The sequence below is a fragment of the Lissotriton helveticus genome, chromosome 10 (assembly GCF_964261635.1).
Source record: "Lissotriton helveticus chromosome 10, aLisHel1.1, whole genome shotgun sequence".
In the NCBI taxonomy this organism is placed as follows: domain Eukaryota; kingdom Metazoa; phylum Chordata; class Amphibia; order Caudata; family Salamandridae; genus Lissotriton; species Lissotriton helveticus.
In genome coordinates, this window is record NC_136071.1 from 746,663,740 (window position 1) to 746,676,327 (window position 12,588).

A 12,588-nucleotide genomic window follows, 5' to 3' on the forward strand; every position below is an offset into this window, starting at 1 on the left:
GAACTGCATGAAAATATGCGTCAGGCGAAGGATGAAGTTTACAAGAATATTCTACAAGATGTTAGAATTGGAAAAGTGACCGAGCATGGGAAAGAAGCTTTACATGCACGATTACTGTCAAATTTATATCCAGAACAAGACGTTGTGCCTGAGAATATTTTTCTGAAAATTACTGAGAAGAAATCTGGAATATGTTTGATGCCAACTCTTGCAGAATGTGCCATCTTCAACAACAAAATGTTGCATTTAGAAAACCAAGAGATTGTGAAACTGGAAGCTATTGACAGAGTAGAGCATATGGGATCTACAATTATTTTGTCTGAGAATTTGAAAACAAAATTGGATTCATTAGAGAAGACTATATCTAAAACTGCAGGTTTTGAAAAGACTCTGAATGTGTGCTTAAATTGCCGTATAATTTTAAGAAGGAATTTACATGTTGAAACAGGTCTGGTAAATGGATCAATGGGTAATGTTGTTGATTTTGTGAAATACAGAAATAGAGATGGAATTGAATTTTTAAAAATTAAATTTGATGGCATTGAGGAAGTACAGCTAATTGGTCGTTGCTCTGCTAGGCTTTTGCTTGTAAAAGACTTATATGTTCGCCGTAAACAGTTTCCTGTTTGCTTGGCATATGCGGTGACAATCCATAAATCGCAAGGTTTAAGTGTAGACAGTGCATTGGTGAATATTGGCAGTTCTGTGTTCAAGGAGGGTATGGCATATGTGGCATTGTCACGAGTTAGAACTTTATCGGGATTGTACTTGATTGAGTGTGATGTCACAAACATTTGTGCGGATCTAGATTGTGTTAAGGAATACAATAGGTTAAGAAGAGAGTATGCGCCACATTTGCCTCAATATCCTTTGTTTGAGAAACGTGTGGTAGGCCGGAAACGAAGAAATGTCACCAATACTATGGAGGTTGTAGCAAAAAGACGAAAAGTCGATGAACCTGAAATTATAAGCAGAAACAAAAAGGATTCTGTTGAAGATGTTGTTGGTTTTCAATTTGAAAACAGTTCTGGTGTCAACTGCTATGCTAATGTAGTGGTTAATGTTTTGTTTTCTCTAGAAAATGTAAAAGAAGAGATTGTGGTCAATTCTGATCAAAGATTTTGCAGTTTGTTAAATTCTGTGTTAGAGAAATGTAGCACTGATAAAACAAAAATAGAAAGTGTGTCTGAAATTCGAAATCTGTTAGACAGATGTTCAGGTCAAACACAATTCTCTCAAAATATTCAGCAAGATTGTCAGGAGTTTTTAATGTATATGCTTGATGTATTGCATGCTGAAGGTGTAGATGTAGATCACCTGTTTGGGCTTTCTTATCAATGGCAGCATGACTGCGAGAACTGTAGGGTATCAAGTACTACTAGTGTAGACTCAGAAAGATTTATATATTTAACTTTGCCAAACAGTAAATCAGTCTCCTTTAATAAGCTAGTAAAAGCAGCTGATCACAATACGGAGTATAGCCAATGTAAATCTGAAATGATGTCAACATTATTTATACGGACATATGGCCAGTATGTCATTTTAATGTTCCAACGATGTAGGCCTGATGGAACAAAATTGACAACTTTAATTAAAAATGTTGTAGCTTCGCAGTTGTCAATATCAGGAAGGACTTTTGTAACTGCAGCAATTATATATCATGACGGTCCTTCAATAACATCAGGACATTACACAGCTTATTTAAAGTCTAGAAACGGCTGGTCATTCTGCAACGATTCTGTTTTAACTTTCAAAAAAAAATTGCCGTATGACCTTAAAATTCCTACCTGGTGTTTTTAAAACCAAAATTTTAGGGAAAGAATCTCGGGATGTGCTCTGAGGAATTTCAAGAGGTTCTAATGGCTCCTACACGATTTGGCCTTGAGGATAAGTGTAGTACAGAGACAATAGTTCCTGGAAAAAAAGAAGATTTTCTTACAGAAAGTGGTGGGCACAGATTAGTTGAAGGACAACAGAGTATTTCCCAAAGCAAACGGTCTTCTTACCATAACACTTGACGTCATGGAAAAATAACTGCACTTTGAATGAGTTCAGAAAAACTGTTTCTTTTTATAAGCTAATTCAAGCAGCCAATCAAAACATGGAGTAGAGGGAATGTAAGTCTGCAATGCTGTCTAAATTATTGGTCCAAACTTTTGATTATAATGTCATTTTAAAAATCCAATTATATAAATCTGATGAAAGTAAGTCTTCAACTTTAAATACAAATGTTGTGGCTACACAGTCGTTGATTTTAGGAAGAACATTTGTAACTGCAGCTATTATATTGCATGATGGTCATTTGACAAGATCCGCTTATTAGACAGGTTATTGAAAATGTAAAAAAATTTGCTGTTTCGGAAATTATTGCCATTTGACTACGATATAATGTTGCCTTTTTACTAAAAAATATTCTTACTTTCTGTTTTCAGAAAAGAGAATTTAGGGTAGGTAACTGGCGTATAATGATTCTAGGGGTTGATATAATTTTATCTACTGTTTTATATTGCTTTGTGATTAAAAGTGATGTAGAGAATTAAATAATTGTAGTAGTCATAGAGGTACTGTAAGTCTGCTTCATAGTAAGCAGTAACAGTGTCATAGGAAATGTAGAACATGAGTGAGCAAAAAGGGTAAGATATTACTAGTCTAGGATTGTGAAAGTGATCTTGAACGTTTTCTTTCTGAAAGTTGCGGAAATACAAAATGACGGGATTTGCTTACAAGAATTCCAAGAGTTATAAATGGCTCTTACACGATTTGGCCTTGAGGAAACATGTGGTAGAGAGCGAGAAGTCATTTATTGTATGTAACATATTTTTCAAAACGATGGAGCTTTTCTTTCAGAAAGTGGCGGGCTGAAAAAACAGCACAACCGAGTGTAAGCTGTTCATAGGACATCCTTCGACGTCATGGAAAGTAAGTTACTTTTGAGGAGTTTTGATTTCTGATTGGTTATGTTATATGGGTTTTTTAAACACAATCATTTTGATTGTGTTTTTTTTTCCCCGCTGTTATATGATGAATACCTTCAAGTCACTGTTTTTAGTGAAATTTGATACATTCTGAGAACAGCAAAAATAAACCATTTAACATGTATAGTTAATTCTGTACTGTTTGTATTTATGATGTACATTTAGAACTGTGTGGGAGGCATGGAGAAGGTGAGGCTTCTGTAAGTGTCAAAGTTGTTGCATTCAGTGCGTACTCTTTCATATGCTGGACTACATCTGCACAATGAGATACCTAACCAAAGGAAACACAAGTGATGTGATTGTGAAATGAGCAAAAGAAATTGAATATTTTTCAAATACATTACCTGTGTTTCGTAACATTACGAATCAAATTGTGCAGATGAAGTTTAGGCCTCTCCAGGGAAACAGAGGAAGTCTGAACTTTATTGGTTGCCCTGCACATGTATTATCTCCTCTGTACTCTTCAGCAAGGCTAAATTTGATCTGCAACCCTGAGTAGGCCTCACCTGAAACAAACGTCTGGATAGGACACACCTTATTGCCATCCTGAAACAATCATTTAAAATGTTAGGAACAGTTTTATGATGATTGTGCACCTCTTTTGGATATTTTGGATATTTGGAGGGGTATTTATAGAGCGTGGCGTTCGCTCCGGAAGGAGCATCATGGCGCAGAATAGTCCTTGAGGCCAGGTCGCAGAGTGGTAGGGGGGAGGCTAAATGGAAGCTTTGGTCCACTCGTCGGGGAGATTGAAAATCCATGTTTTGAGAAGTTTTCTAAAAGGCTTCTCAAGTGTCTGATGTCTTAGGTGTCTGGGCATGCTGTTCCAGGCTTTGATAGTCAGGGAGCTTAGGGTTTTACCTCCTTTAGACTTCAGGTTAAACCTGGTAGAGGCCATGAAATTTTCTTGGGCAGAGCGGAGGGAACGACTCGGGTTGTAGTGTGGGAAGCGTCTAGTAAGGTAAACAGGACCTGTTTTGTTAAAGGCCCGAAAGGCAACGATGAGAATCTTGAAAAGTATTCTCTTGTGCAGGGGAAGCCAATGTAAAGTCTTTAGAGCTGCAGAGATTGAGGATTTGCGAGGTAATTTTAAGACCAGGCGGGCGGCAGTGTGTAGAACACTTTGGAGTTTGGAGAGGGTGGACTTCTTGGTCCCTGCCAGGAGGCCGTTGCAGTAGTCCACGCGCGAAAGAATGAGGGCTACTGTCACCGTTTTTCTAGAATCTAGGGGAAGAAAGTCAAAAAAATTTCTGAGGGATTTGATTATGCCGAAGCATCTGCCGGCCACGGTCGTGGCATGATGGTCAAATGAAAGATCAGAGTCAAAAAGTACCCCGAGGTTTCTAGCGGTAGTGACGGTCTGGGGGGGGCAGCAGAATTATCAGGCCACCAGAGGGCAGGACAGAAAGAGGCGTTCTTTCCGATGGGGAGGATCTCTGTTTTATTTGAGTTACAACGGAGGTGGTTGGAGTCCATCCATTGGAATACAGCAGTTAGGCAATATTTAAGATTGAGCTCTGCAATGTTGGAGTTGTCGTCTAGGGGGATGATCAACTGAGTATCATCGGCATATGAGGTGACAGTTATGCCGAATGATTCAATCAGGTTGAGGAGAGGGATGAGGTAAATGTTAAAAAAGAGGGGACTTATGATGGACCCTTGGGGAACCCCGGAGGAGACCGTTTTCTCTTTAGATTGAAAAGGGCCCAGGGCGACAGTTTGGGACCTGTCGCTGAGAAAAGATCTGATCCATGATAGGGCTGAGTCAGAGATGCCAATGTCCATTAATCTGTTAATCAGGATGGAATGGGATATGGTGTCGAACGCTGCCGTGAGGTCAAGAAGGATCAGAATGGCCTTCTTCCTTTGATCTTGCAGCGTTTTGATGGTGTCAGTCAGTTCAATTAAGGCAGTTTCGGTTGAATGTTTGGGCCGAAACCCGGATTGTTGAGGATGAAGTAAGTTGTGGGTTTCCAGAAAGGATTTAAGTTCTTTATGGACTAACTATTCTGTTATTTTTCCCAGAGCGGGGAGAAGGGTGATAGGACGGAGATTGGTCAAGTCCACTGGGGATTTATTAGCTTTTTTCATAAGCGGTTTGACAACACCCTTTTTCCATAAGCGAGGAACAGATCCAGAACTGAGAGACAGGTTGATAATGTCATTGACGATAGGGTTTATCTCATCAATGATTTGATGGAGAATCTTGGGGGGGCAGGGGTCGGAAGGGGAGCCGGATTTGCAAGAAAGAATGGCATCTCTGGTTTGGGCCAGGGTGACCGGGGTGAAGTTTTTAAGACTGCCAGCTGTCGGGCAAGGTTGATCGGGATGGGGAAGTCCATGGGGGGTTTGGGGAGGGGGGAAGTTCTTTTGGATGGAGGTAATTTTTTCGTCAAAGTATTCTGAGATCTTGTCGCATAGCTCTTGGGATGGGGGGATTTCGGGTTGGAGAGTTTGGGATGAGTGAAGGTCTTTACTATCGTAAATAATGTTTTTTGTTTTTGGCTGGCTTCTTTGATGGCTTTTACGTAGAACGCTCTCTTGGCCGATTTGATGGCGGAGAGATAGTTTTTCCTCTGAAGGATATAGTCGCGGCGGTCGTCATTGTCATAGGTTCGACGCCATTTACGCGCTGCTTTCCTGCAGATTAGATGTACGGAGGCTAAGTCAGGTGTGAACCAGGGAGCGTTGTTTTTAGTTTTCTTCTGGATTCTATCATGATGATTAGTGGGGCTACGTTTTATAATTTCTTGTGAGAGCCAGTTATGGAAGAGGTCGGCATCTCTTTCGATGTTTCCGGATAGAGAGGGGGAGTGGGCTTGGGAAATGGGATTAAGAATGAGATTTTTTTTGACAACATTCCAGTTGGCAGAGTGACCACGAAGAGGATTGAATTTATTGATAGGTAGATGGCAGCTGCTAGAGATGTGGAATGGGATCAGGCTGTGATCAGTCCATATCTGGGGCAGGGGGGGGCAGGATGGTGAGAGAAGGGAAATTAGAGCAGACACCATCTAAGGTGTGACCTAGTGAGTGGGTAGGCAACGTGACACTTTGTTGTAGTTGGAAAATTTCAAGTGTTTGAAGAAAATTTCTCGTTTGAGGGTCGGAAGAGGACTCAAGATGCAGATTAAAGTCTCCTAAAAGGGTAAAATGTGGGTAACGAAGTAAGAAGTGCGCTGCCATTGCGTTACTTTTGTGAGACAACAGCAGTGCAAAAGATGCACCATGTTTCAAGATAGGCCTCAGTTCATCTGCATCAAGATACTGTTAGTTTAAAATGTATATCTTTAGGACTGTGAAGGGGGCCTGGAGAAGCAGAAGCTTCTGTAACTGTCAAAGTTGTTGGAAAAGTGTTTGTCCTTCAATCTTTTCCCTTGTCTTTTCTAATTTTTAAATACATGTTTTAATATTTTTCAAATGTTTGTTCTCTCTTTCACAGATTGAAAGTATAAAAATAACAAGTGACTAAGTTAACGACAATTATAAGGTAAATGTTTTGTACTCTTTTCGTTACATTTCTATCACATTTAACTACTATTAGTTCCACTGCTTCATTTCTTTAACCCTAACTTTCCTGCCTTTGCAACTTCCCTCATTCCTTTCTCTATTACTTACTCTACTCCTTCCACTCCTTTTCTCAGTCCCTCTCCTCATAGTTCCTCACTCTTGTTCACTCACTCCGTCTCTATTACTCTTAGTGTCTCTGACTGATCACTCTTTCACTACTTGTTCATTATGCTTTCTCTGTGTAGTTGAAGCACACTAAGGGGCATGTTATGAACACAGCCAATAAAATTATTGCTGTTTTTATCGGCAGAAAACTGCTGCAAAAGCGGCTTTAGTGGCAGTTTTCTGCCGCAAAAGCGGCTTTAGCGACACATTTCTGCCAATAAAAGCTGCGAAACTTTTATTGCCTATGTTGATAATATGCCCCTATGTTATTTACATTTCTTTGCTGTTTCAATTATTCCTTTCCTGTTACTTCTTCTTTTCTGCTTTCTGTTTTTTCTCTCTGTTATTCCACATGTTTTAATCTTATTTTGAACATTCACTCACATTCTCTAAGAAACTCTTCTTTGTTATTCTTCTACTCTCCTTTTTTTCTTTCACTTCCTTATCTATTTTGTTTTTCACAATTATATCCTCTTCCATCTTTTCTTCGGTAAATAAATCTATTAAACAGTATCTCTGGTTTAGTCCCTATAGCTGTCTTTCTTTTAACATTACTCTCTGTTTACTTCCCTTATACTTACTCTTCTTTTTAAAAAAAAAGAATTTTTTTTGGTTCGCTCCCGGTTCGCGTACCGGGGAGGGAACCGGGAAGCGAACCAAAAGAAATAGATGTTGGCAGATTGCTAAATATTCTACCAATTTTTTTATAAAGGGGAGGTAGTTCTGATAAGAACTTTTTTTTTTATTGTTTTTGTTTTTTATATTTTTTTATTATTTTTCTGAACATTTTTTTACTTTTTTTGTATTTTTTGAACGGTTTTATATTTTTTTTTGTTTTTTGGGGGGGGGGGAAGAAAACGATTCATTGTAAAGGGCTCAACAGGAGGAACAAAAAAAAAGAATTTATTCTCTGGGGCGTTTTGGACAATCATGATTGTGTATAGCTCTGTTGATCAGAGTGATGCTACTTTCTCTGTAGCAAAGTAATTGGTTACAACGCACGCAGACTTGTTTCACTTCCCCGAACCTCATCTGTATATTTGGGACCGTCTCCCTCGCCTCTGGTCCCGTCACTTCCTGTACAACTGATCTTCTGGCCATAGAAGGGGGATTATCTTGCTGGTCACGTAACTGTGCAGCACTGTAGTTGATAGGATGCCACCTCTCCATATGGCGATGCATAGTATAATTCCCGTAACTGTACTTCTTATCTGTCCCTCTGGACAAATCCTTCTTACAGATCAGGCAAGTTACGTACCGTGCATTGACTTTTTTTTGGCCCCGAGGATATTTAAAAAATTGCCAAATAAAGTTTTCTTTCAGATGAGACCTCCTGGGCTCCTCAGGCAAAAAATGCCTCTCTTCCTGCTGTTCCTCTTCTTCTTCTTCTTCCTCCTCTTGCTGAATGATAACTTCAGCAGGTGGTCCTCTCTTCCTTGAAGGTGGTGGAGGTGGTGGGGGTGCACCAGCTGAAGCTACTAATGAAGCCATTGCTCAGTGATCACAAAGGGTCTTCCTCTCACAAAGATGAAAGTCAGAGTGAGAAAAGAAGGAGGGGTTTTCATCATTTGGGAAAAACAATACTTCTAAACCAATGAAAAGTGTTACTTTTAGGTCACATGACCTAGTCTTACATCATTAGGAAACCAAAAGTGAAATGAACCAATGAAAAGTGTTATTAACAAGTCACATGACCGATTGTGTTTACGTTACGCGCTTTGCGCCGCGTCCCGGATCGCTTCCGGGAAGCTGCGCTTCGCGCCTCGTTCGTGTACCGGTTCACTTCCGGGTACGCTAACGCGGCGCGTCATATGACGTTTCACGCGACAACGCGATACGTCACGCTGACGCGACGCGTCACGATGTTGTTTTCTAACGCGGCAGTTGCGCAAACGGAACGTTTACCGGTTCGTGGACCGGGTCGCGGCACCATTTTGAGCTAACGGGAAGCGACCCGGTTCGCGGACCGGGAGCGAAACAAAAAAAAATAATAAAAAAAATTATTAATAAACATATAAAATATATTTTTTGATTTAAAGAAGAATACATTTTACAGCTATAGATATTAGCTTTTAAAAAACCAATGAAATTCACTGAAAAAACCATAGGTTATAGACCATATATAGTTAGGAATTAGCATTTACAAAACCTTGAAAATTCACTGAAAAAACCATAGGTTATAGACCATATATAGTTAGGAATTAGCATTTACAAAACCTTATTTTACTCACACAAAACCATTGAAATTCCATATATAGTTAGTTGTACTAACTATATATCGCGCACCCGCAATCCACTGCTGATCATGTCACATATTACATCATTCATGACATGGTCAGTGACATCACTGATGACATCACTGATGACATCTCAAATGACATCACTGATGACATCACTGATGACATCTCAAATGACATCACTGATGACATCACTGATGACAACATCCAGTGACTGTATGTTTCTGTAAAGTTAAAATATGTCTTACATATTGAAGAATGAGTGGATGTATAAGTGTCTGGATGAAGGATTTAGTAGGTGCATGACTGACTGTATGAGTGAGTAAATAAATGTGTGTCACTGAGTGCATGGGTTAGTGACTAAACTGTCTTAATTTGTGCATCATTATGTCTGTTGTTCTGTAAACTGCTGCATGTGTTGATCAGTAGCTATATGAGTAAGTATATGGGTTATTGTTTGGTTGCCCAAGTATTTGTATGGGAGACTGAGTGTGTGTGTGTGTGGGTGGCTGGGAGGTGTATGACTCTGTGCATAGATGTGTGAGCAGTTGATTCACTAGATGTATGGGTTCAAAAGTGCATGTGGAAACACCTGTATGGGCGGTTGACTGAGTGCATTGGTGAGTGAATGGATATCTCAGTGCTACATGTCAAAGTAAGTACATATGTAAAACACAGTACATGTGTTAGTTGACATATATAAATAACTGTGCATAAGAGCCAGTGAATGTGTGAGTGGCTGTATTGATCATTGTGAACTTGTATCAGGCATTGTAAAAGAGAGTAAATATGTGTTAGTATATGTTTGAATAAGTAAGGTGTGTATAACTGTATAGTTGAGGAAATGGAGGTGTGATTGATTCTTTGCATGACTGACTAAGTGTGTGAGTAACTCCATGGATGAGTGACAGTCTGTGAGTGTCTGTTTACACTGAGTGTATCTAAGGTTATATTAGAGTCTGAAAAGGTTCATCGTATTATCACATGAATGATGTCATCAGTGATGTGATCAGTAATGTCAAATGAGATGTCATCAGTGATGTCATCAGTGATGTCATTTGAGATGTCATCAGTGATGTCATCAGTGATGTCATTTGAGATGTCATCAGTGATGTCATCAGTGATGTCACTGACCATGTCATGAATGATGTAATATGTGACATGATCAACAGTGGATTGCGGGTGCGCGATATATAGTTAGTACAACTAACTATATATGGAATTTCAATGGTTTTGTGTGAGTAAAATAAGGTTTTGTAAATGCTAATTCCTAACTATATATGGTCTATAACCTATGGTTTTTTCAGTGAATCTATATATATATACATATATATATATATATGTATACCCTAATAATACAACCATACAGTTGCAAGCAAAATATGTCCGCGGATACGTTGCGAAGCAGGGAGGAGGCGGCGGATAATATGTTTGACAAGTCCTCGGCTGGGGATTTGGACCCGCGGCAACAAACACCCTCGAATACCACCACAGAGGTTAATCCCACTCTTAAAGACTTGTTCAAGAAAATGGAAAAACTTATAAAAAAGGAGAAAGCAAAATGGTGGGAAAACAAATCTGTATCTAGGTATTTGGCAGTTGGAAGAGTACCGAGGGGGCTGAGAATTACATTGGCCCCCATCTACGAAACACCTGATCCACAAATGCTAACGAGATGGGCGGAGACCAATCTAGACTGTTCTGGCAAGTTAATGGCCCTCCTAGTTGAATACGCTGAAAGCGATCGAGTAAAAATACAAGTGGAAATAGAATTACTCGAGGTTGAAATTCAAGGACTTGGGCCGAGTGAACAGGCAGACAAATTCAGAAATGAGAAGATGCAGAGAGTTAAAAAAGATGAAGACAAATTTGAAAGCTTTGCGTTTTTTTATTATGAGCGTGACCGCCTTGACTATCTAAACGGCCACATTTTTACGTATGCAAAAAAGTACGAAAATGTGAAAGCTCGGGCGAGGAAAGTACGACTGGTAAATGAGGGTAATAAGACAGTCTCTATTTCCTCGACTGATGCTAGCCTGACATCGGGTAGTGAGGCGGAAAACGAGGTGGCAGGACCCTCCACGGTAGGGTTAACAAAACTGTCTTTGGCGCAGGAAGTGAGTTGTTTGTGTCAAGACCGGCGCGACACTTTAAGACCAATGGTCCTAGGAAAGACACAGGCAAACAAAACCGGGCCAACCAAAAACGTCATGCAAGAAGGAAATGCCGCCAGCACAAAGCAGCCCAACGTGAACCAGCCATCCAGGGGCCGATGGAACAGACCGAAACGCAAGGCAAACTTCAATTGAATGCAAGATCTATTGTAAATCTCTCTAACATCACTCTATCTGCTAATGACGAAATGATCCTAGGCTTAGGATTATCTTATTGCCCACTATCGACCTTTAACTATGTGGACGTGAGAATGGACACATATCGTTTTGTACGAAAACTGAAATTGAATAAATTCTTCGCTCTGCAACCAAAGAAAGGAAAAAAGCAGGCAGGGACACCAAATAGTCCCTCTTTATTGGAAGCAGGGGATCGTAGTACTTTCAATGAGATCTGGAGTCTACAATAGGAAGGTGAACCATCACTAGATTTGCCTTTGGTGACATCTAGGGAAGACCAAGGGATGAGTAATACTCCCTTTAAACCAAAGTAAATTTTCCAACCTGTGCTAACACATGACAACATAGACATCTATCATGACCTGGTCGTGAAAGAACTTAAACAGCTATATACTTCAATCAATAAGAAACACAAGATGGCAAACAAAAAGAACCAATGTTACCAAAATCTAATAAAAAAACTGGAATTAGATAAAAATGTAATCATCCGCCAAGCGGACAAAGGCGGCAACATTGTTTTATGGCCGCGTGACTTATATATAGCTGAAGCAGAAAGTCAACTTTCCAATTCCTCATGCTATAGAAGAAGTAATTTGACAACTTTGAAAGTATCCTGGCAAGATCAAAACCAAAAACTTATGGCATGGAGAAGTGCCAAATTAATTTCAAACGATGAGTACAATTTCATGAAGAAAGATTTTCCGGTCATTCCAACATTCTATCTAATACCCAAGATACACAAAGATTTCAATAAACCACCTGGGCGTCCGATCATATCGGCAATCAACAGCTCGACCGAGAATATGTCAAAATATATTGATTTTTTCCTCCAGGAGTGGGTAAAATGTCTTCCATCATTTGTTCAGGACACTTCTGATTTTATCAGAAAAGTTAACAATGTTGTGTGTAGCACTGACTGTTTATTGATAACTCTCGATGTATCTTCCCTTTATACATCAATCAAACATGCTGATGGTATGAAGGCGGTGGAATTTTATTTAAACAAGAGGCCAATTAATTTTTCCTCGCATAACAGAATGTTACTATCTATGATTCAAGTGTGTCTGGAACAAAACTATTTTCTCTTCGATAATCAGATTTACCAACAGGTCAGAGGGGTAGCTATGGGGTCTTGCTTCTCCCCGAGTCTAGCATGTCTTCACATGGGACTCTGGGAGGAGCAGACCCTTGGCATCGTTCATGGGGCAACTATGCAAAAACATGTACCACTGTACCTGAGATATATCGATGATATATTTATGGTTTGGCGAGGGACATCTTTGGAAGCCAGTAATTTTGTGGAGGAATTAAACGATAATGGTTTAAACTTAAGATTCACCTCAAATATTG